Source organism: Nothoprocta perdicaria, unplaced genomic scaffold (assembly GCF_003342845.1).
Source record: "Nothoprocta perdicaria isolate Ctin4 unplaced genomic scaffold, notPer1 scaffold_22, whole genome shotgun sequence".
NCBI classification, from domain to species: Eukaryota; Metazoa; Chordata; class Aves; order Tinamiformes; family Tinamidae; genus Nothoprocta; species Nothoprocta perdicaria.
Window position 1 is genome coordinate 1,198,363 of NW_020455415.1, and position 25,694 is coordinate 1,224,056.

A 25,694-nucleotide genomic window follows, 5' to 3' on the forward strand; every position below is an offset into this window, starting at 1 on the left:
CAATGGAAAGCGCCCCGATTCCTACGCCCCGGCTTGCGGCGGCGGCACCAGCTCGGTCCAGCCCGTGGGTCTAGAAGGACCTTTGCGTTTTTGTACAAGTGGGGAACAGAGCCAGCAAACGTCAGATTTGCTAGGCATGTTTTCAACTTCAAAGGGAAGGAAAAGGCCTATCTAGACAGTCATATGTTTGGGGTTTCAGAGATGCTCTAAATCAATCTTGGCTTTGCAAGCAGGGCAGTTTTATGCACGAATCTCATTCATTGATGTCCAGACTCCCCGTCCAACCGAGCTCTGCAAGCACAGAAGGATGTGTGGAAACCTCTCTGCAGGCAGCGAGGGACAGGCTGGGTGCAGCTCTTAAAAAACGAGCTGGAACAGGTCAAATATGGGTGGGGATTAGAAAGAATGCTCCCGGGAGCTGCCGTGAGCACATCAAATGCCTGTTCCGGAGCCTCAGACACCAGTGGGAATGAGGGTCTGTTACTGCTGGACCTGAACACGGTGAGTCCAGGCTTAGCACGTGATTATTACAGCAAGATGTATGAATAGCTCACTTGGATCTGCCACTTCCCAGCCCTTCCCTTTGGAAAAATCCTAAGAAAGGTCACAGGATCATCTTGCTCTCGCCCCTGTAACTCGGGAGCGGACAGGGACACACGCAGACATGCAGATATCTGCATGGAAAGGGATCGCGTTAACGGCAGGTAAGTCACAGCAAACATAAGCAACAAGAAACTAAAAATACACGTTTGGCTACATGTGACAGCAGACTTTKAAAAAATGCATTAAAAAAAACAGGTAACAGTATGAAGAAGGTAACAGTATGAAGAAACGCTGCTGCTCAGCTGACAGAACTAGACCCGTGCTCTATATATTAACTCTGCAGGATTAGAAAAAAAAAAAAAAAAAAGAAAGTAGTCTGCTTAACATAGAAAAGCAGAAAACAACATTCTGTGTTAGCAAAACAACCTCCTTTTCTGCACAAAGACAGACTGTCATCCCAGACTCTRGGACAAGGACCTCTATACCAGGGGGAGGGAAATAAATGAGTAAATTCATCCCAAACGCCAACACCCATCCACACACAGCAAAAGCCTCGCACACCCGCGTGCTGCCCGCTCAGGAGGGCTCCTAAGTACTGGCTTAACTTTGAGCCCACCACCAACACCATAAAGTTTCAGTTCCCCACGTTCCAGCTCCTAGAACCAAACAAGCACAACCGTTCTCACTGCGATGTATTTTCCCCATTCCATATACTACCCTCTTTATTTTTTTTTTGACGTGGTGTTTTATTCCCTTTGCTCTCCCGCTTACTTCAAGCAAGAGGATTAAAAACAYCCGTGCCAAAAGCAAGGAGGATACAAAGTAGCTCCGCACAGGGAGCTACGGAAAAGCTTCAGCTCGCAGGAAACACAACAAAGGGCAGAGGCTGCCGTGTGAACCCTGCCCAGCTCGGGCTGGCCCCGCTCATCCCCTCCGCGACCAGATGCGCCAATTCACTCTCCACTGCAGCAGCATCAAAGCAGGCGAGAGCAGCAACGCTGAAAGGCCCATGGCCTTTATCTCTTTCAGGAAACAATAACTTAAAGCCCCTACCCTGGGGCCAGGCCTAATTGCTCCAAGCGCAGGCTTTGGGCGGCAACAGAGCAGGTCTTTCTTGCAGCCTCAGCCGGGAAGGGGGCCAAGGGCAGCGAGATGCGGAGGTCGCATCCGAGCGCGCCGCGGGCGGGATTAAGACGCCCCAGCGTTGGGGTGACGCGAGGACACGGCCAAGGACAAACGTCTTCGCCCGAGCGCCGGATTCCTCCCGCTGCCGTGAAACCGAAACCCCCGGGGCGGACGCGCCAGGGCCGCGAGCGCCGAGGCGCTTCCTGCTGCTCAGACGCTGCCRTTTATGTGACCGGGCTGATTTAGGCAGCTCCCTTGTGTGAGGGATGCTATTTAAGGCACAATTCTGCTCTGAAAAAAGAAATGACTCAAAGGAACAGCAAGGTGGGTGCCTATTTACTGCTCCTCAACTATTTCCAGGTCACAGCTGCCCCGATGAGAGCCAACTTTGGAGTCTTCAGTCCTTGCACCTTCTGGACAGTTCTGCACCCTTTCGTCTCAGCTCAGTACCTTTGGGAACGGAGAAACTTAGTGTGTGCCCTCCCCAATAAGCTCGAGTGGTTAAAACTCCTCAATCACAGACAGAACAGAGGTGTTACCACTACCGAAATAAAATGAAAATATTCCAAGTAAATGCTGTGCTCCTGGAAACCAAGCACGTCAGAGACACATAAGGAAAAAAACAAATAAATAAAAAAGAGAAACCAAAGCCCTTATGGGAGCACCCTTGCCCTAGGGCAGGGGTAGCGGATGCTCCACCGCTCAACTCCACCCTCACAAGGCTCTGGCCCGGTGTCACCAGAAACCCAGGAGCACTCAAATGCCCGGGAGGCTGCAGTGCCACCAGTCTGCGCGCAGCAGGACGGCCTCCAAAAGGGGCCCCTGGCACCCCCTGCGCTTGGAACGGCAGGTACCTGTGCAAAGGGCTGGGTTTTTAACAGCTCCTGCTTTCTGCCTGGGTACTTAATGGACTGCAGTATCAACCGTGAAGAAGGTCAATTTATTTCCTGCCACCTGCGAGAGATATTTTTGCTTTTAAATTAGAAAATAATATTCTATTTTTTGCCCTGGCCTTTCTACTTGAAAAGCAAACACTTTAGAGACTTGTGTAGACACCTTGAATATTTCCTTTGTGAACATTCTGTACCTGGACACTTTCTCCCTTAGGGAACAGTTTACTTAATCTAAGGTAGACCTTCGCAGCTAGGAAGAAATAAAACGGCTTTTGTTCTTYGACCAGTTACCCAGAAGAAGAACAGATTCCCTCTTTCATGGCCACGCATGAGGAGTTTCCGTTCAAGGTCTAGTCGCAGCTGTTGGGAGCCGTGAATCCCCACAGATCGCCCTGCACGCTGAAGAGTCAAGTGCAGCCCAGGGCGCTGTCTGCTTAGGAAAGGACATCAAAAGCCCCCAAAACACACACCCAAATATAACAACCCCCCCAAGGTCGCTGCCATGGCAGAGCCTCCTTGCAGGATACCAGCCAAGCGCAGAAGTGGCTGTGCACTCACGCTGGCTGTCTAGGCAGGCAGACACCACGTGCTTTGTGTTCCAGGAGCCACCAGCGCTCACTGTCCTTCTCCCCCCACATTCACACTTGCCTGCAGTGTAGGGAGGCCTGACAGAGTGGGGGTTTCTGGTTATGACCCCCATGGAAAGAGCAGCATGAGAAAAATTCTCCTCCTGCAAGGGGGTGGCAAAGTAGCACACACAGAGTCACACATCCTTGGAAATCGGCCGGCACGTCTCCCTATGGTGCCCGGATTTTGTGCCCTAGGAGCTAGATGTGGTGCTCAGCAGGGCCGCCAGCGTTGCCAAGGCGACGCTCTGCCATCCCAGGAAAACGGGCCATCCATCACTGGCGAGCGCTCCCGCCGCCCAAGGCACCACCTACCCGATCCGGACACCTACGGGGCAAGGTCCAGGTAAAGCACCAGAGGGAAGAGCCCAGCAGCGGCACGGAAAAGCAGAGAACGGATCAACTCGAGGAGCTTGATCCTTTGCTGCATGTTTACACCCTACAGCAAACTACTATGGGGAAAATAAAATGCTAAATTTAATGAAGCATTTGAAAAGATTTTTTTTTTTCCATTTCTGAAATCACTCTTCGCTGTGGACATGCTCCCACAGGCAAAAGTCAGAGCTTTTTGCCACTATTTGCTGGGGAGTTCTACACCAAATATATTCATCACAAAAAATGTTTTGATTTAAAGAGCTTTATTTATTCGTTTGCCTCAAAAAGCAGCCCCAGCAGCTGCTATGCTGGACCCACACATGTGTCCCAGCACAGCAAATACCTTTGCATAGGGTGTTGCAAGGCCACACGTGGTGCAGAGCCTCAAGAGGAACTTCCACCTATTTTGTTGAATAATTTGTTGCTTGGAATAAACAGAAAAAGCTGCATTTTTTGCTTTCTGGGGGACACTGGATTTCCTGCCAACAGCTCATTCAAATATCAGTTATCCCTTTTTCCTACTGCAGCTCTCTCCGTAGGAGCCACTCACCGAGACCCCTCACCTGGGATGTTCATGGGGCCACTTTGCTGATGAGGCCGAGTACAAAACACTGCATTTTGGCAGGGAGGTCTAGAGGCCAGCTCAAAGAGCTGCCTTACGTGGAGGGCTCAACCGAGTCGCACATATTTACAGAGGAGACAGGAAAGGCCAAGGCTCATTAAGGTTTGTTGCCCACAACGTAATCATCAGAGATAGGATTAAACAGACRCATCCCACAATCTGGCTGATTATGCTGCTCGGTGCTTGAGAAACCCCCAAGGTCCTTGCCAAGCAGATAAGCGAGTGTGTGGCTTGGGCAGGACCACAGGGACAACCCAAGGGTCGCCTTTAAGTGACCCTCCTCTCAGGGGACCTTGCTGGAAGGGGTGACCTGCGAGTCTTTGCTAAGCTCAAAGCACGGCCTTAATGCTGGAGCAAAACAACACTGACCTTCAGGCAGGAGAAACCCTGGCATTCAAGACATTCCCTAGGATCAGCTCTGAGAGAAAGGGAGAAGGCGTGGGGAAGAGGGGAAGGACCCATGGATACTCTGGAGCAAAGCAGAATCTGGAGCAAAATTCCTACCTAGGAATAGTGGCTACCAGGGAATAGTGATCCCTAGGCAGGCTCTAGGCAAAGAGCATTCCCATCTCTGCCCATTCCTGCACTCCTCCCAAGGACAGAAACACCTTTTGTCCCCAGTTCTGCGCATCAATGTGGCCGACACTTAACTGTGCTTTCCCAGGCAGGATCTCCCTCCGCACTTCCCAAGTTACCCGTGGACGTTCAGGGACTTGCCAGCTGCTTGGAATTGTCACAAATTGGGTGCTGCAGCCTAGACAATCCCAGCACAGGCCATTTTCCCCATCAGGGAATCCCGCTGGGACCCACGGTGCAGTGCAGGAGGCCGGAGGCGTTGGGAAGGATGCAATCCCGCTGCACACCCCTGCACAGGGCACAAGGARCAGCTCTCCTGCTGTGTCCCTGCCCACAAACACCCCTGCACAGCCCGGCCTCTCCCTCTGAGAAGTGGGAACTCCCAGGTCACATCCGTCCTCTCAGTGGTACCATCCAGCGAGAGAAACCTCAAAAGCAAGGAAGAGCTGAACTGGAATAGGATCAAGATGTGTTTGTGGCTGCAACTACCCCGTTCCGGGCTTCCCAACTGTGCAGAGCGATGCTCAGGCGGCCAGGTCTTCTCCAGCAGGGCAGCCCTTACTCCCCTGGGGCCGGCAGGGAGGATTTTCCCTTCTGGTCCCACGGTGCATCCCCCTGCAGAGCAGAGCTGCTCCTCCACACGGGCTGCAGCTTTACACATTAAGGTGCTCACTGGCCTACCTGGTGAAAAAGGGTGGCTACAAASAGGAGACAACGTCTTGGCCAGCGGTTTCAACTCCCTCAGCTGGAAGAGCTCACAGAAAACAAAAATAGTTTGTCTTTTAGCATTCTTGGTWCCGAGCGCTTGGATAAGCCCTAAGTAACTTGGCAGCAGCCCAGCCGGGTACAAACACAGAGCAGCCGAGCACAATGCAGCCATCACAAAGGCAGCGCTCTGGGCCAGACTGTAATTTTCCCCTGCGTRGAGGACAGGCCTCCAAAGGCTTTTTTTGCTGCCGTGTCTGAGCCCATCCCAATTACAGGCCGGGTTACAAAGCCAGGCCTCGTGCCCRGCCGCGAACGCAGGTCCCGCAGGAGCGCGGCCCCGCTCGCTCCTCTCTACCCAGACCTGCAACAACATCCGCAGGTCGCAAAGCAAATCTACGATGACAGGGGGAGACCAAAAGTCAAGCAAGAAAAACATCACATGGAGATGTTTATTTTTTCTTTATCCTGAAAAAATTAAAACAGGCAGAAAAAAAATCAGGAAAAGCAAACATCCTGACACTGAGACTTTTTTTTTTTTTTTTGAACTTCACACATAAATGAAAATCCCGAGTCCTGATTCCAAAGGTTTTATCCTTCCACAGGTGGCTGCTGCAGGTTGCCATTAAACAGGAAGGATGCCCAAATCCCAAGGGACAGGAGCTCACGGTCTGCTTCAGCTACAGGTGACACACAGCAAGTCCCTTGAGCTCTGCAGAGGGGACAATAGTTCCTCGGTGACACTTGGAGGATAAAACACACCTGCACACACACACACACACACACACGTATGCGCATCCAGCAAGGAGAAAGGCACCGCTGGGACACTGGTGTGTGACACTGTCCCCCTCAGGGTGCACTACAGCCTGCGCCACCTCCACTGCCTTTCGCTCATGCCAGCACCTATTAATTCCTCTTCTCATTACCAGCCATGTTAATTAACTTCTCCTTTGCAACCTTCACTGGCTCTAGGATGCCCCAGTCATGGGCACAACCCACGTCCTCTGGTCACCAATTCTCTCTGTAGCTCCCTGCGTTTGCGGGGTCACAGCTCCCAAAAGCCCTTCCGAGGATAGCCCAAAATACTTCCCACTTGCACTCATGGCACTGGCTCCACCAGAAAGCACCTGAATCCATAGGGATGCACCGGAGCAAGACCAGGAATGTGGGGAGACGCATCCCACCACATGAGTACAGGGCACTTCCCCACTTGCCTCGTCTCCCCCTGCGCTGCCTGCAATCCCAGCCGCCCTCCCGCCCAGCACCAAGAAACTGGCACCCACGGGGCTCTATTGGAGCCAGGAAGACCCCAGAGAGGTCCCTGTCCCCCACCCTCAGACTCCCAACCAGGGGGTCCGTTTCCTGCCGGCGGGAAGGAGCCRGGGGATATGCAGCAAGTTGAGTCTTTGTTTTAATTGGCTGCTGTTAAGAACATTAGAAGGATGTTTGAAGGAGAATGATTATGGGCAGAGTGCAGGGGAGGTAATCAAAGGTGTCCGACAAACAGAATTTATGATGTAGCCCAGCAATCCATCACCTGGATGGAATCCATCACCACGCACATACCTAAGCCTCAAAAATATATTTAGCTTGGGGCTCTGAAGAAAATGCCACYGTTCTGGTGACTCCCGGCTCTTTGCTCCTTAAAGATAGCGCGAGCCACTTATTTCCATCAAGAAGGAAGGGTGGGAGGGAAATCAGTTAAGATATAAAGGATAAATGGTTTAAATTCTTCTGAGCATGAAGACTACTTTGTTTACCAAAATGCATGCTAGGGAACATATGCATCCCGCGCAAGCTGCACTCGGCAGTGGAAATTTGGCTCCCTACAGCTCCCTGTCATATAGATGCATTTTTTCCAGAGGAAGTCCAATGATCTTGTTTTTGTTTTCACCGCTGCTAGAGCAGTTCAATGAAATTTTGCATTGGGAAAGTCTAATGAGGTCAGAGTAGCAGTGCAGAGTAAGGAGGAAGGAATGTCCTGGCGCTTTATTTTTAGCGGGAGGATAAAGGTGGGGCCTGGCGACAGGCAGGGGAAGGGCCCGTTGTGGCCCGGTGCCCGCAGCAGCACGGGGTCCTCTAAGGCCGGCCCGGGGGGGGGCAGGTTATTTTTTGCAGCAAAAATGAACCCCAAATTGAACCGTGCCGCTGTGTGCGTGCGAGTGGCGCCTTCGCCCTCCTCCAGCAACTTGCAGCCTCTATTTTTAGAGGCTAACGTATATTCTAATGTCTCAGGAGACCTTTCTTGGGATGGGCAAGCACTAATGAACAAAATGTACAAATGGAAAGGGAGATAAGCAGAGGTTAAGCGATCCAGCTGGGAAAAAGCACCCAGTGCCTGGACACCCACGTCCTCCCCTCCTCAGGRGAAACCCTCTCACCTCTTGAATCCTGGCCCCTTTCCTTGCTTTTAGTACCTTTAGTGCCTGTTCCAGGGAACTGCGGAGATCTCAGCTCAGGCTCATGGAAGGGAAGCCAAGTTACAACAGCCCGAGGAGGCTGCAGCGGAGCCGACGGAGCGGCCAGCGGGGAGCGGGATTYGGCCTCTAGCTAAGTGCTGGGTCTGGATGTCAAATTGCAGTGAGACACGGCCATAGGGAGAGAAAAACTGGGCCAGAATAAGGCTGCGAAAATGGAAAGGAAGGAGCAAAACTACCTGAAAGAATCAAGGAGGAGAGGGAAGTGGCTTAACTGGGAATAGCAGGTAAGGAGGAAAAAGGGAGCATTCAAGAGCAGGCAGCCTGTGCTCRGCTTCCTGGCACCAGCTAATCTGATTGGCACCACGATACAAGAAACAGAGGCTCAAACTGCCCAAGGGWGCAGCTCTGCAGCTGGCAGAGCCACCAGCAGCAGCAAAGACCTGCAGAGCAGGCTGCCCCATAGCTCAGCCCTGACCCTGCTGCCACAGCCCAGGCGGGACAGAGACAAGCGGATGAGGCTTCTTTGGAAGGGTTAATGGACACGGAGAACAAGCTGGTCCAGGGAAGTCGGGGCAGGAAAACAGGAGAGAGGCTCCAGGCAGGCAGGGCCCTCTTGCTGGGACAGAGCAGAGGTGCAGCCAGCTCTGCCCRCTAGGAAAGGGATGAGAGGAACTTCCCTCAACATCACCATGAGCAAGAGACAGGTAATCCAGCCCTGGAGGGCTTGCAGGTCCCTGCAGAGGGATGTTAAGGGAAAGTTCAAGCTCCTTTGGCCACAAAACACGCTCGGATCTCCCTGCCTCACAGGGCAATCGCACGGTGCCACAGACAGAGCCTCAGGCTCATCTGAGACGCATCCCTGMAGGCAGCTCTAGTATCAGTGACGAAGTTAACACCTATGCATGGCACTCTGCAAAACTTATTTTTCTCCCAGATAGAGGGAAAGAGGGTTGGGGTGACATAAGGTAACCAGGGGAAGAAGCATCACATCATTTCCAGCCCTTTCTGGGAGCTCAGAGCAGCAAATCTCATTTACAACCCCAGATCTGCAATTAAAAAAAAAAAAAAAAAAAAATTAACAGTGACCTTGAATACAAGAGCTACAATTTAACCAACCCGCATTCAGGCTTTGTTAACACAGCAGCTCTTCAGCAGCCTCCAGCACAAAGGCACTTTTGCAGAGCTCATGTTACCTCTGCCCAGCTCCATCTCGGTGGAAATTTTAGCCTTTCCTAGCAAGGAAAGTGCTCTGCTGGAGAGATCCTCTGTGGAGACCTCCCGGAGGAGCGGGTGGGCTCAGGCCCCATACACCCCTGTGTGAGGCTGGGTTTGCAATTAAGCAGCAGCCAGCGCAATCAGGGGCACGTGGGGGGCAGCCTGGGGGGTCACACTGCAAACCATTCACCTAAGCAGCTCTTCGACCTCRGGCAGCTGCCCCCAGGATTACGTGGAAAATGGGAAGGTGGTCTTCAAAACAYGCGTGTCACGAGGGCCTCCTGGCTGTGTCCTCCCCGATAACCACCTCGCAGGGACAGGACAARGTTAGCAAATTAATGCCTGCAGCTAACGAGCACAGTTATACATCTTATCTAATGCAGAGGTGCTTTCCCCCCACCCCATCCCACCGAAACGTTCGCTCGACAGGTGCCCTTATTAAAGGCTGCGTCTGCCCCATATTCTGAATTATCCCTTTGAGATTAAGGCAGAAATGCACATTTTGGGAAGGAGCACTGMAGTGCTGCCCACAGCCTCCGGAGCAGCTTGTGGCACCGGGAAATTAAGCAGAGCAATAGGACAAAGCCCAGTGCTGCCCACAAAGCACTTCTTGACCTGCTGAACTGCAGGCTGCTGCTCTAGAGCCTTCTCTCCTTATTTCTTGATGGAAGTCAAGACATTTCCATCAAGGCAGGGGAGAAGGTAAGGGGAGAAAAATAAGAACTTCACAGAAATGCTCTGGAAGAACCATGTGCCCTAGGGCACCCTATATATCCCCAAACCAGCTTCTCCTCCCTTCTTAATTGCTACTCTGCTTGTTAACAGAGCATCGATCGCATGCCTTGGCTCTTATTGACTAGCTGGGCTCCCTCTGAAACGGGGCCGTTTGTAATGAGGGTTTCCAGCCCCTCGGGAAGCCTGTTGCATGGCCCTGCTTCTGCTGCAGTGGATTTTAACATGCTGCCCTCGCTTCCCAGCAAAGCTCCGCTGCAAACACACATGCACGTGGATGGGCAGGGAGCCTGCAAGCCCTGCAAGGCATCTATGAGGGCAAAATGGTCTAGTCTACCCCTAGGCAAGTGCTCAGCCCTGATTTTGCAGTTTTCTCAGGCTTTTCAGTCACTAGCTGAGTGCATCTGCCCTCTCTGCACCATTTCTGCCCAGCCAGGGTGCTCGGTTTTCAGGTTTCTTTCTGCCTGGTTCTTTGTTCTTTCAACATCTAAATATTGTTCCCTTAACATCTGATTTAATATTGCAGCCCCTTTAATTGTACACCACGGAGGTCTTATYGGAAACCTGATTATTGTTTGAAAGCTCGAGCATTTCATCCGAATCTCAGAATTGATCCATTGATTGCTTTTAAATCTCCTAGTTTAATTTAACACTTAACACTTCATAGCTGCATTAGTTACGTTTCCCAGGGTCAGTGTTACCAAACACCACCTCTCCGGCCTTCTCTTGGTAACCTCCAGCAAGCAGGCCCTGCAGACAGGGCTCTGGCCAAACCCACGGGACAGACCTGCTCTCAGACATCTTCCCATGACCATTCATCAATATTGCCTCCTTGCAGAAGGGCAAACCTCTCAACAACAGCTGCAAACACCCCAATATCCAACAGCTGCCAGCTCGTGAGGAGAAGGCGCCCTGGGCAAGCTCGGCAGGACACTCTGGGCTCCTGCACTTATAGATCCCATGGGAAACAGCTGAACCTGAGGGCAACCGGACGCTTTTCCTACCTGTCCACAGCACCTGCCTGTTCCTGTGCTGCAACTAGAGATCAAGGAAGAAGATAATGGCCCTAGCRCTGAAGAAAACAAGAATTTGTCCCTGAATAGTTTCTCCAGCATATTAAGCACGATTCATTCTTATGCAAAGACTGCCCTGTACAGCTGCCAAGGTCAGCAAGACCTTGCTTTAGYTGCTGCAGAAGGGCTGCCTGCGCAAGCCTTACCTCATACCCACTTTTTCCCCTGCATTTTCTTGCCTTGGGCTCCCCTTCCAGTTGYACCTTTGCATCTTGTTATCCACCCAGCAGGTCGTGCTGCCTTCTCTGGCTGTTCGCAGCGACTCTGCAGTAGCCAGTCACGATTCCAGCACAGCTTCTTAGGACAGATTTAATTCAAAAGACACCAAGGACAATATTAAACAACAATCTGCAAGGAAAACACGCTCCACAGCTTTTGCTAACGACATCAATATGGTTCTTTTAAGGGTGTCTCCACCTGCTACCCGCTCACACAGACAGCACTGTTCTCCTCCCGGCGTCTGCACACAGGGATTTCTTGTGCAAGCGAGCGGCCCTGCCCGCCAGCAGCAGCCCTGGGTCTCAGCAAGCAGCCGAGCACGTGCGCCCGCTCAACAGCGGGACATAAAGACATGGCAGGCTCTGAAAATAAGGCCCTACGTTTACTGAAAGGCAGCCTGGTTCTTCTAGTCTATAGCTAGTACTTAGGCTAAAGACTTCTGCCTGTGTGCTGAATGCTGACATTGCCGGGGCAAAAGGCAGGTTTAGAAGGAAGAAAAGCTGTATTTCAGTTTGTACAATGTGCTTCTCCTTTGGCAAGCACAGTATTACAAAGCACTCAAAATCCAAGCAGGCGCGTTGCTGATGAGAAGGCTGAAATGCCTAGCTATGGACTAAGGTAGGAAGAGAACTCCTCTGTTCAGTCTGTCCTGCTCAGGGGACACTGCCCTGTCTGTCCCCTCTACGGGCTAAGCCGYAAATCAGCATAGAAATGGCAAGCAGGACAGACACCTCCTCTGACCTGTCACAGAATCACAGAATCCTTAAGGTTGGAAGGGACCTCTAGGGAGCACCCAGTCCAGGCCCCTGCACACGCAGGGTCATCCTGAGCACGTGGCACAGRCTGCGTCCAAGCGGGTTTSAAGATCTCCACAGAAGGAGACTCCCCAACCAATCTGGGCAGTCTGTTCCAGGGCTGTCACCCTCACTGTGAAGAAATTTTTCCTTAAGTTCCTGCRGAACTTCTGGTGCTTCTGCAGCAGCCTCTGGCCCTGGTAAGCACCCGTCACCGATGCCGTGACTCTAATCGTCGTACAAACTGCAAACAAGCAGCAGTGCCAGAAGTTTCCCCTCTGGGAGGGCAGCAACATCATAATGAGGATGGGGAGAGGCTRGGTTAAAAGGCACTGCTGGAAACAGCTGCAATCACAGAGATCTTAGCTCTGAACAAGCAGCTTCCATCACACACATGGCCCAAAGGGAGCAAGGACCACCACCACCTGCCTGGATGCACAGCCATCACWGAACGGCTCCATGATAGAGGGGGATAATTCACTGTATTTTACTTTGGGAGACCCAGGCTTAAATCTTGACTCTTGTCACAGATGGAAATGAATTGAGGGCCTACYGTGAGGACTGAAATCATTTGTTTTCACAAAAAAATACCAAACAATTGCCAAGTCTCCTGATATACAGGCCTGGGACACTGTGCAAGGATACTGATGCTTATGCTGTTATTTCCCCAGGTATAAAAGTCATTAAGGGGTTGATCTGAGAGGCCATCACAACTATCAGCATTTAGCTGCAGCGAGKACCTGGGAACAAGGAGCGTTGCCATCAGCAGCCTCGGCTCCACGGCTCCTTCCCCTCAATGCCAAAGGCAGCCACGTTCTCCAGCTGGGACACAGGGACGTGGGCTCCGTGACACGGTGCTGAGCAGGTGACCTGTCACTGYGGAGAAGGCAGCGCTGTCTCGTAGGAATTAAAATTACATTTTCATCTTGACTCATATATTCTTCAAATTTAGAGAGGCTTAACGAAGCCCTGCTGTAATTCTAGGTTCTTTATTGCAAAAGCACCAGGGCGGATCTCGGTCCAGCGAAGCTGAGGGTAATTTCCCCACTTCTTCAGAGCCGAAGGCTGCTCAGCAGAACTGGTAGGGAAGTGGGTACTTTCCCCATCAAGTAATTCTCTATTTTTATCTTGTTATAAAATTGATTTAGAAACTAAGGGTCCTGCTTCAGGGAGAAATCAAGGACCCTTTGAATTTTTAGCAGGTGAATTTTTATCTGATCAAAGCAGCCATTCTCCCATTGAAAGGGATCATCATGAGAAAAAATTAAATGAATGATGGGGAGGTGGCTGCTGCGTGGAGCTGCAGAGCCCAGGCCAGGTCACGCTCGAGGCCCATCCGAGCCCCACTGCCTCCTATAAGCTGCATCCTCCTTCAATGGCCTGTTTAGAGCCCGTCCCTTTGCCTCTCTGCACTTCAGTTCATCCATCCCAAGTGACAGGGATTCTCCATGTCAAAGCACTCTGGAGATCAACGCGCTCAAGGTATAACCATAGCTAGAGATACAGCTACAGTTTGGAGAACAGGATGCGGTAACTACTGAAACTTGCGGGCTGCTGTGGCAGAATTGTCATCTACTTCCTACCTCCTTTCTCAGCAGAGGAAGGGTCAACATCCCCAACAGCCAGAGCAGCTGGGAAGGGCAGGGAGAGGCAGCAGAGGTCAGAGGAAGCACAGAAACCTTCACAGGAACAGCAGAAGCAGCTGAGGGCTGGGGGTATTGTCCCCACAGAGGCGATTTACAGAAACATGAAGTTTCCCTTGGATTTACAGAAACATGAAGTTTCCCTTGGAAACCTGGAGGCCAAAGCTTAAATCAAACGCTACCTTTTATCCAGAAAGGCCATACTTGGTAGGATGGGATCAACCAGAAGAAACCCAGAACCTGGGCAAGAACAGGGTAAAGGCCACGGTGCTCTGGAGGACAGCAGCAGATCCAGAGAAAAAGGAGCAACTTGATCCCATGCTGGGAGCAAGATTCCCAAGGCCGAACCAAATTCAGCAACTAAGGGCCACGCATCTCCCTTCAGTTATCTTTAAATCCTCTTTACTCCGCAGAGCTCTCCACCCTCATTCGCTTTTAATCAGGCCTGACTTACAGATGTCAGCCTCTTTTCAGCTCAGTCAACAAAACTGCCACATTCAGGATGATGTTAGAGAGAAAAAAAAAGAAAATCTTACTTATGCTTTTGGCTGGATTCCAGAGTCTCCTTTTTGGTCTAGACCTGACCTCGTTCTTACTGCAAGTTTAATCCTTTACCTTAAGGGCACAGGGAAGACTCAGGGACTCCGACGTGAGCCTGCCTGTGCTCAGCGCCCCGTCACCGGCAGAGCCYGGAGCCTCCTTTGATCCCTCTGCACAAACGTTAGTGTTTATTGAGCGAGGGCTCCCTCGGAACCACGCGGCCTTTGAAGACGTTGAAGAGGCAGAAAGCGAACGGCAGTGCTCACTCCATGTTGTGCAAGGTAAATTCCTACCCCAGAGCTTGTGCAACAGGATRCAAACCTTCAATTAACATCCCAGAAGTTTCCTCAGATGCAGGCCTGGCCTCACACCGAAACCATAGCAAGGTCTGATGCATTTAATTTCACCTAAAGGTTATTCATCCTCCAGAAAAGCAACAAGACATCAATAGGGTACACTAATTTAATATAAAAGGCTTTAACCAGCTACCACATCACCCTGCAACAGAGCCCTACAAGGCACAGCCCAGCTACTCACTGCAACAGCAGACACAAATTAGGGCTCGTTAATGGCTGTGGTTGTGTCCAAGGGCTGGCACGTTGCTTCCCGTCCCCACCTCTTCGGCCAAGGCCGGAGTGGCAGCCTGGCAGCGGCTGAACCGCATCCTGCCCGTGTCCATCGTGTCCCGATGCCGCACGTGCACGAGGAGGGTTTTGTTCCTTGGATCCCAGGGCAGGAGATGGGGAATCCAGGGCCAGGCATGATCCCAGCTGCAAAGCACCAAGTGGTGGCCTCCCTCGATGTGCAAAGAGTGGCCTCCCTTGATGTGCAAAGAGGCCCTTCAACACCAGCAACAGCCTTCAGGTGATGCCCAACCTGCTGCCCTCGCTCCAAAGGGCTGTTCTTGCAGCTCAGGACCCCCTTCTCTCAAGCCTCGACCACCRGCTCTTTGCAGTGGAGGCCGCTGGCCTTGCACAGCAGCGGGATCTGCTCCTCTGCTCCACCTCCCGACACGTCAACAGCAGTGGGGCAAACAGCGACCCACACACAAAATATTAGCAACTAAGCTGTCATCAACGTGCTCCGAGAAGACAGCTGTAAAACTCGGCCTCCTCAAGTGACACCGCAAGTCTTATTTAGCTCTCCAAGATGCTTGGATGGAGTTTTCCAAAAACATTTGTGGGGAATGTTCAAACCCCCAGATTTCCATCCTGTACACGGAGCCGGTTCTCGGGTTCCCAAGAGCAGAGCCCTTGGGAAGAGGAGGCCCTGGAGCTGCAAACAGAAACCCCGGAGGCTGGGGGAGGCTCCGCRTTCGAGCTCAGCCCTGAACTGTTGCTGCAAAAACCTCCGCCCAGACTCACTTTTCACGCGACAGGAGCAGGTGGGGGAGGGATAGGGAAAGAGATTGAGCCAAGATAAAAGCCAGATCCTCAGGTAGCAGAAAATCAGAGGTCTCTCTCAGTTCCCATAGCCACCGCTTTGAGCCAAAGGTGCTTTCAAAGTCCTCCTACAAAATATTTTAATCTCCCTTTATGATTAGATTTGCTATGGCTGCAAGCGAGGCAGTGTTTTTCAGATAAATTATTTATTCACTTTTGCAGTGACTAACCTGAATTTCCAGACTCCTCCAGAAGAAAATTCGAAGCATTTCTTTAAAAAAGGCAACATTAGGCTTTTCCCCACTTGTGTCTTTCCTTTTTTTCCTTCCTCCCCCTGTCAGTTGAGCCAATGTTTCAAGGCCATATATCTTCCTATACCTGCCATCTAATAAATAAACAATATATTTCAAACCTAAATATGTTTCCTCATCCCTCAGCAGGATGACAATTTTTTTTTAATGAGCTTCAGCTTATTGCTGAAGCCAAACATCTTTATTACCAGTAGACCCACAGTGAAATAAATTCCTGTTTTTCTGTTTTTGCTGGTTGGGCTTTAATTGATTTTTCAGTTTAGCCACCTACTTGAAAAACAACGAAAAAACACAAAACACACAACTGTTAATCTTGCATCTCTGACTACAGGGTCACAAGGAGGAATTAAGAGAACACGTAGCTCAAAGCATGGGATTAGCCCTCTCTTGGCATTAGCAAAGCACCCTCTTAAAATGCATGCGGAAAACAGGATGAAAATTGAATGGGAAGGGCCCATCCCACTGCACGAGCCTTAGGGGTCCTTCCTGGGTTAAAGGACAAAACACAAAAGAGCACGAAGCTTAAATTAAATCAAATTAAGGGTCAAGTTTAAGCCCATTGACATTAAGGCCCACTTCCATAGAACACAGTCTCACTTGGGCTGTGTTTCCGGCTACCAGGCGGGGTTTTCTCRGGAGCAGAGCCCAGGAATGCGCAGCCTTTTCCCCGGAGCTCCCRCGAGGCTGGAAGCGCAGGCCCCGCAGCCCAGCACAGCACCAGGGGCTCTCGCGGCTACGCCGTCCGTCTGTCCATCCCGCCCGAGCTCCAACTCTGCGGGCCCAGGCYGGCCGCACGCATTTCCTCGTGCGGAAATGCCCTTTCCTGGAGCCAGCCTAAGAGCTTCGCTCGTACGAGCGCACGATTAGGGGATTCGGGTCATGAGCAAGCAGCTCGCAGGTTTTAATTCTCTCTTGCGCTCGTTTGGGGGCCTCAATCTCCACCATGAGTAACGTCACAAYGCACACAGATACCAATGCACATGGGAATGAGCCCAAGTCCCTCCAGGGAGCTGCACAAAGTCGCCTGTGACAGCCCCTACCTAAAGACATCGGCTGCTGCTTCATTCACCCCTCCGCTGTGGCCCCACATCAGACGCTCAGTCTTCTCCATCCTGAATCCATCCTGAAACTCCATCCTGAATCAAGCCCATCTCACCTCTGCCTCCACAATCCACCTAATTTCACTACATCAAGTACCTCAAACCATCACATTCACACTCTCCCCTTGGTACATCCTGCAGAATGATGCGCATCAAGCAACACAGCAAACTGTCCTTCCTCTTGTCCTCTGCTCCCTGACATCCTGCTCCTAAGCAGTGCCCTGGAGAAAACCAAAAGCCTACAAGAAAATTAAAGCTGTTTTGAAGACAGCCCTGGCCCAGCAGGATCAGAGCCCTGCTACGGAATCTGGGACTGCAGTAACTGCTGCTGATGTGTGACCGTGTCAACCACCTGCAGCTGCTGTCCCCAAAATACAGAAGAGCAATTTGTGCTTGTGCTCATGCTCAAGGCAGAGAACAGGGGAAATGGTCTGTTTTTAGTAATGCAGTTCCATTCATATATATATATATATATACACACACACACACACACATACACGAACACATGCACATACACTTCTCAGAAGCAGATTATGGCTAATACAAAGATTACTGACATTAAATGCATTTAAAATCACTCCTCTGTCACGACAAACACCAAGGGGATTTGCCATCCTCAAAGTGTCACTCCTGTTTGTGGGGAGCTTCACTCGGACTGCTACAGCGATGCTGCAATGGGGCTATAATGGACTTCCCTCCCTTAGCAGCTATCATGGACATCTTAAAAAGTGCATTTATCCTGCTAAATTACTAAATTGAACGGGAAAAAAAAAAAAATGTTAAAGCCATCCCAGGGAGGCTCCTGTTGCCCTTGGCACCAGCACCCATTTGAAAGGCACGAAGCTGCAGGCTCAGGTTCACCCGGAACCCAGGGACCCAAAGAGAGCCCTGCAGCACCCAGGAGCTCCTAGAAACAGAGTGTTCTCCCTCTGCCGGGCCYGCTCCCAAGGGGCCTCCTCCAGCTGCACAAGCTCCTCTCGGGTTTCTCTCCTCACCGTCATTTACATCAGAAACACAGCAGAGGATCTGCGTGCGGGCTGGAGGAGCAAGGGTAAGGATGGATCCTGCAGGATTCTGCATCCAAGCACCCCCAGGTAGGCCAAGTAGGGGAGGCCTGAGRGTGGAAGCGCCTTCCAGGGAATGGGAGCACATGGAATGGTGCAATCACCCAAGCCAGGGAATCAAGGACACCCTCCACAGCCGGGATGAGTTAACAAAAAAACAGTATCTCTGCAGGAACGAGACRGCGGCCTGCGTAGCAAATAAACAAACCTGCTAGTCACGCCGGAGACTCGGCTGGCCCTTCTGACCGGATCTCAGGTCTCTGATAMGAGTATCTTTCCCCTCAGCACATGATAGCGGACAAGTTTGCCTTTAAGCTGCAGCAGCCGCCCCGTTCCAAACTCGACACCGGAGCACCGGCCGCGCAAACGCTGGTAAGTTCCCRAGTGCAACCGGGACGAGGCAGAGGGGCTGTGCAAGCACCCAGAGGCACCCCAGGTGGTACCTGCTTCACATGGCACCCACCAGCTCTGGCTTCTTCTGCRAGACAACAACAGTATCTTGTGCCACGGGGCAAGAACAGGCAGCCCCAGCCCTGTCACAGCGCCGTGTCGCTYCTTGGTCCATGCAGCTCAGGAGCGGCTTAACTGAAATGCATCTGGAAACACAGCACAAGTGTCCGGGGCCAGGACGTCCCGCTGTCTGGGGAGGTGCCAGCACAGCCTCATTCCCAGGTTTTTTCAAAGCCTTCAGGCTCCATCTCAGAGGATCGCAGGATATCTGCTATGTCTGTCCAAACATCTGGCTGGCTGGTGGGTGGGAGAGTCTACAAAGGAGTTACAGACTCGGTTAAGAGAAGCAGGTATTGCTGATGGAGCTCGGAGTGGATTTGGGAAGAGAAACTTGATGTCCTTGTGCTGAATGACCCAGCAAGGCAAGGCCTGACCTTCAAAACAGAAAGAACAAGCAGCTTCCAGCTTTCCTTGAAAAGCAGGTCTATGTAATAAGAAAGTACTAATAAAGATTTCRCCATCCAGATTAAAAGGCAAAGGCAGCAATAAAGAGGCTCTGAAATAGCAGAAACATGTTGTGTCTGGYGTGAAATTTATTGCTGCCTTGCAGAATGAAGCCAAGCATCTTAATATGAAAAAAACGCCGCTACTTTTGACCCAAACAGATTGGGAACAGGAAGTAAAAACAAATTACCCAGCTGTGGCCTCCCCGAGTTAGCAGCAGCAGAGAACGCAGCGTTTCCTGTCAGTGCCTGTCACAGCCCGCGACCGCCGCGTTTTGCTCTCTCTTTTCCCAGGGCCCAATGCTACTCCCACCTAAAACATTAAGGACTTGTCATTAACGCTCACAGGGGCAAAATCAGGTCCTGGACCAAGCAGAAACAAACTGTGGACTGGAGGAATAACTCCAAATATGTGGAAAGGCGCCAGCCTTGCAGGAGCAGCGTCCGGGGCTGCGGATATGCTGGAAATTCCCCTGCTCTCAGCACAGCCCTCTGTTGTCACCAGCCAAACAGACCTGTTTCGGTAGGGCCCTACCTGGGGAGTTAAATGTGGGTTTACTCATCTAGAGCAAACCTTGAGAAATTAAGTGAAGCCTCAATTGGCTTAAAGCGTAATTGCGTTGCTTTGAAATAATAGCTCTGCATTACGTGGGCTTTTTGAGCTTGTATGTTACTTCCCAATTAATTTTTTTCCAGCTTTCCTATGCAGCTGCAAGAATAACCCAGAARGACAATACGGACGAGCTAATTTTAAAATCATCACTTAAGTCAAGGACCAGAGCTTTGAGAAGTGTTGGATAGACTCCGGAACCTGTGACAAAGCAGCACGCAAAACTGATGGCCCAACATCTTTAATTTAAAAAAGGATAATTCAGCCCCAAAGAGATGGGCTTTAAGACTTCAGCAGAACAAATGCTGAATATCATGCATGTAATGCAACAGAAGCTGCTGTTTACACAAACAGTATACGTTAAACAGCTCGGAATCTGACTTTTTAATTAAAATTCTGCTCTCAGAAAAGCTTATAATTATTGTTTTTATTAGCTCAAGCACATTTGCCTAGAAGATTTTAAGAGATTACATGCCACGTGTAAAACACTTGAAGGAGAAGGAGAATTTTGATTTGTGTGGATTAAAACACACAGACACATGCAAGCAACAGGCTAAGTTACAGTCACGAGAACAACGCTGGCTTCACAGCATGTTGACGTTAGTGCAACAGAGCAGAATCTGTGTTACCTACCACAGAGGCTGGGGRATACGTCAGCCTGTATGGTATCAAAGGGGAAAATGAGCACCCCTAAATGTGCACAAGCACATATTTTGCCTCTTATATTGTGTCTTTTACAAGGACATTATTATTACAAGGACAGTTTTATGGCACTGTTTTGCAGGAGGTGAATGCACACATGAGCATGCTCTCCCATACACAGCAATTTCCAGGCCTACCTCAAATCTCTTTGAATCCATCAGCTTTGCATTCCTGAATACTGCTCTGGCTGAGAGGTTGCACTGCAGGKAGGCAGCTCTTTGCGCTCACGTTATCGTGCTGCATAAAATTCTCGCTGCACCCAAGAAGCCAAGAACAAAAACACAAGTTGATCGCGCCAGGGAAAGAACATTAAACAGGAGTCCAAAAAGGCAATCAGAAGGGCCGCCAAAAACAGCGCTGAATAAAAAGGCTGTCCCCGAGGAAAGCTGCCAGTCAAAGCCCATCACGAGGCTGTTTGCAGGGAGTGAGCAGTGCTCTTATTGACCCAGCCTGTGGGCAGCAGCAGCCCTGCACGTGGCTCTCGGGAGCAGCTCGGATTGCACCCGCACAGGATGCTCATTTTCCACGCTCAGGAGCCCTCGGACACAAAACACCAGGCTCTGAAGGCCGCGGGTTTGGGCTCGCAAGCGGGACACGTGCACTTGAGAAAAGGACAGACCCTGGCACCTCTCCTTCAGCTCCAGAGGAGCTTCCCCTTATGGAGCAAGCAAACAGGCCAAGGCACAGATTTGCTCCATGCAAGTTGTACACGGAGACTCATTCCCATGGTGGATCCTTAACATCAGGATGAGAAGAAGGAGAGGAAAAACAAAGTATTTATCTCGCTGGATCTGCTGACATCAGTTAAAACAGGGGAAGGCAACAGTGCTCTGGATGGACAGTCCCTCCTGGAAGCTGGAATGGCAAACCAGGACACACACCTTTTATGTGTCTAACAYGTGCACAGCTGCAGCAGCATCCCAAGCAGAAGAGCAGGCCAACAAGCTGCCCAGGAGCAGTGATTCGCACGCACAGGCGAGCCAAGGGACTGCAAACTAAAACAGAGATACAGTTTCTGTATGCAGCAAGTACAAGGAACTCCATCCAGGGAGCAAACACATGGAGAGAAACTCTGGAGTACTCACAATGCTGCACTTAAGGAGACTACAGAGTTGCAAAACATTTTGGTATTATAAATGCTCCAGCTTAAAGACAGTGTTTCAGAATGACATGCAAGYCTGCATTTAACCCACAATCAGGAGCTGAGCATTGCCTTGGAGAAAGGTGTACGCATGGCCCAGAAACAGACCCATTAAAAATAAGCTAAAAACAAAATAAAAAACCTACCAAGCCAACCAGTGCATTATGCACGAGTAACTAGTTCCCTGGCAGCTAGGAGGGCCCCATTCCTGCACCAGCTCCTCCTCACAAAACCAGAACTGCTCCTGGAGATGCTACATATGGCAAACACACCGCATATGGAACAGGACAGAGACGTGGGTATCTCAATGTCAAACAGAGTACAGAGCATAGGGGAAYATCCTCTCCTCTCCCCTTCCAGGCTGCTCTCTCTGCCCAGCTGAACATTTCTAGCGCCCTGCAAAGGCTTTTCTTGCATTTTGCCCAGCTGGGAGGCTGGCCCTGGGCAAGCCCAACGCGCCACGTCTGTTGGAGGCTGCAGCTCTTTCGTTTAGCACCGGGCCTTTMTTTTCAGAGTCCAAGAAAAAACCCCAGCTCTGAGGTCTACCTTGGCAAAGGGAGGCCCAGTTTTCAGCAGGGCTCCTGCTCAACAAGGACCATCACATTTCTAGCATGCACTGCAGCCTCCACCCAGACCTTCTAGCCTTCTCTTGGCCAGRAAAGTCCTGTCTTTGCCACTTCTCTACAAGGCCACTTTTAACCCATGAGGACAGGAAGGAGACCAGAGCAAAGGCCCGTGAGCAGGACCACTTCTGCTCACTGCAGAGCCCACTTCCAAACAATCCAGAAGCTGTAGTTGAAGAAGTAATAAAGCTAAAACCCCACAGTTTTTAGTTACAGATTTAGTCTTATTCTGATGCTCCCCTGAACACATCAAATAGTCCCTTAAAACCTCAATTCTGGGACCAGTCTGAGTGCAAAACATTAAGATATACCTGCTCCATTTTGCTAAGCTGGGATGGGCACAGGAGAAATGCTAGGCCCACAAAACCTAAGAACACCTCTGAAGCTTCATGCAAGCCATTCCCTGACAGCGCCCTCCACCACCCCACCACCGCTCAAAGCAAAACTGGGCRCGAAACTCACTAGAAAAGTCCTCTACATGGATGCAGAACTACATCTGTTCCTGCAGCACCGGGACCCCAGCCAGACAAGTGCTCTGCATCCCTTCTCTTCAGCAACCTTCGTGCGGCACAGGGCGCACAGCGAGCAGATCCAGMCCCTCATCCTCCCTGGAGTCCCCCGCCTTGGTGGCTCTTGGATTTCTGACCTGGTCACACACTGCAGAAGGCCACCAGAGGGGCAGGGGGTTACAACACCCAAGACCAAATTCCTCCCAACCTCCAGGGCTGTCTTGGATCCCCATCGCAGCCTCCCTTGGAAGACACGGGCGGGTTAACAGCTACACATCTGGATCCACACCGAGCACATCTGCAGAGCACAGATGTAAAACAGCCACTTCTGGGATGACCGGCTGCGTCTGAGAACTGACTGCACCTTTTTGCCATAAAGGCTCTCAACACACCTAGAAGCTTCTCTATAGCCCGTTGTCTTTCAGGCAGAATCCTGTTTTTCAATTTTCCAAARCTGAAATAGCTCTCAAACTTTTCTGGGCCATCACTACTCTAAAATGAGTTCATCTAAATATGCACCATGCCTATATATATTTTATATATTAATATACACACACATCTTAGCCTTCATAAGGAATCAGCCTTTGTAAGGAGGGCTAGTGACCCCACAACCTCGCACAGCTTGAAGCTTTGCAGGTGTCTGATGGCGCTGCCAGGACCTGGCGGTGGCACAGTGCAATCCTTGAGCAAACCAGACCCGTTCGATGCCACCAAGGGCATCTCGTCCCGCCGACGGGCAGCGCTGCCAGGATCCGGGCAMGCGAGCTCCAGGCCTGCTCGCTAACACAGCTTTCCGCAGAGTATAAACTAGGGGGGGAAGGGGACTTAAGACCAAATTGCAGAGTATTTTGCATTGTTCTGTTGGGCAAAAGGTTCCAAGCTGAATCCATAAGCGAGGCCTGTGCCTCCGTCCATCCTTTGGGAAGTGATTCCCATGGCTGAGTCACAGAATTAGGGCCTGCATTTGTAGCCCAAGCTCCGGGGAGCAGGATGGTGCCACATAAGGCACTGCTCCAGCTTGCAGAGTAGCATCATTACAGCCTCTACACACTGCCTTAAAAGCAACATAACCCAAAAAGGGCCCACTGGGGGGAAAGGCCTCCCCGCAACCCTACAGAAGCTGCTGCACGGAAACTTTAACTGCTTTATTCTGCCGCTGCTTAATCCCAGAAGAACCGGCTTAATTCAGGCTGTTCCAACGCAGACACTCAATAGTTTCAACGTGGTATAGACTGGAACCGCGCTCTAATTACAGGATCATATTACATGTCCAACAACTACTATAATTTTGTCTCCCCCACTCACAACTTCTCGTCCCACCTCTTACTTCCATACTTTTTACCCACAGGATGCCAAAAAGCAGCATCTAGCAGCACTTTTCTTCCCCCTCCTCTCTCTCCCCCCTACACACTCTCATTGGAGGGGAGACAGGGGCAAGAGGAAGAAAAACAGATCCCTGTTTCCTTGCAGGATTGAGGGCAAGGACCTTCCCGACTGCAGAACAAACAAATGGTTTCAGGCGAGCACCACGGTCGCACGCTGTGCTGCTCACGCTCCTCTGTGCAAACACCCTGCACGATCGCACGCAACATCCACCGCTTCCCCAGGCCACAAATCCACCCCCTGCTCCCCCAAACAGGCACAGAGCTCCCGCAGAGGCGCCAAGGGAGTTTTGCAGAGGGACCAGCCGCAGCACCAGCCCTTCCAAGCCGCCCAGCTGTTCCATGGAGCAGCCCGGGAGCCGAGAGCGGCGGAAAAGAAGGGAAAAAACCTCTCCCTTTGGAGYCCAACCGCGTGCAAGAGCCTTGTCCAAACGCAACCAGGTCCCGTCCTCCCCGCCCGCCTCACCTTGCAATCGCTTCATGATCTGGGGGGGAATATTTGGCTCCCTGAGCAGCCGAGCCGTCCGGCCATCGCGCCGCAATGATTCAGCAAGGGGGAGGCTCCGCGGCGGAGGCACTCCTACCGGGAGCTGTCACGGCGGCCGTGCCGCCGGAAAATGGGAGAACTCGCGCTATCCATCATGGCTGCGCGCTCKGGAACGCGCCGCCCCGGCCTGGCAGGGTCGGGAGGGGGTGCCCGGCTGCAGCACACACATGGAAATCATTCGTGGAAGTATCTAGAGCGTTTGGGGCCAGGGCTATTAGTAAGGGATGCAAAAAAAATAAAAAATAAATAAATAATCGGGGAAAAAAGGAAGCCAGACACTTGCAGAGCCAGCGTCAACTTCGCCAGGCTGCGTTCTTTGTTTCTAGGCAGACTCCAGTGCGGTGGCAAGAAGGAACAAATGCGCATGTGTTCACAAAAGCTCCCAAAAAAAATTWAAAAAAATAAAAATTAAAAAAATTCCCCTCCCCTCGGGTCTCCTCTCACGTTGCTGTAAGAATAGGGGAGTCCATTGCATAGTTTGGGCTGCTTTTACACAAGTAAAAAGTCTGTTTCGGTTCTGATCTAAACATAAAATTTCACTAAGCCAGATTTTTTTTTAAGGCGGTATCTGGAATACTTTCAATAATTGAGATGACTTTAAAAAAAAAAAGACTTTTTGCTTTTAATTAAGGCCTGGTGCTAACCACGAGCAATGTGCTCCAACAAGGTAACCAACAACCCTCTGCAGCTGCTTTTCTAAGGAAATAAAAACCTGCTCGAGCGGCTGCAGGCAAATTAGCAGCAAGCAGCAGACGGACGGGAACCCGTCGGAAGGCACCGTTCACACAGACAAAGAAGCCAGGCGCGGGGAGGGGGGAAATATTAAATTAAAAAAATAAATAAAAATAAAAATCAGGCGTGCGGGGAGCTCCTGGGCCGGGCAAAACTTTACCGAGCGCTTGAACGCGGGGACGAGGTGACCGGCGGCTGCCGGGGAACTACAGGAAACTTTCGTCGCATCTCCCCCTCACACACCTCCCAAAAATATAAAAATCCCCCCCAAGAATACGATAGATGAGAAGGGATCAAGCGTGCGCGCCCACGAAGCACGCGGCGGCCACCGGCCATGGAGCCGCCGCGGCGAGACACGCGCCCCGCGCCGCGGGGGCACCCAGGGGACACCCCCCCTCGAGGGACCACGCTGGAAGGGGGGGTGGGCTGGAAAACGGTCCCCAGGGGTTGTGGGAGGACCCGGTTCCCCTCCCCCAAGCCACTTGAGGGGGGAGGGGAACGCGGCCGGTCACGCCACGGGCGGCGACTTTTTTTTAA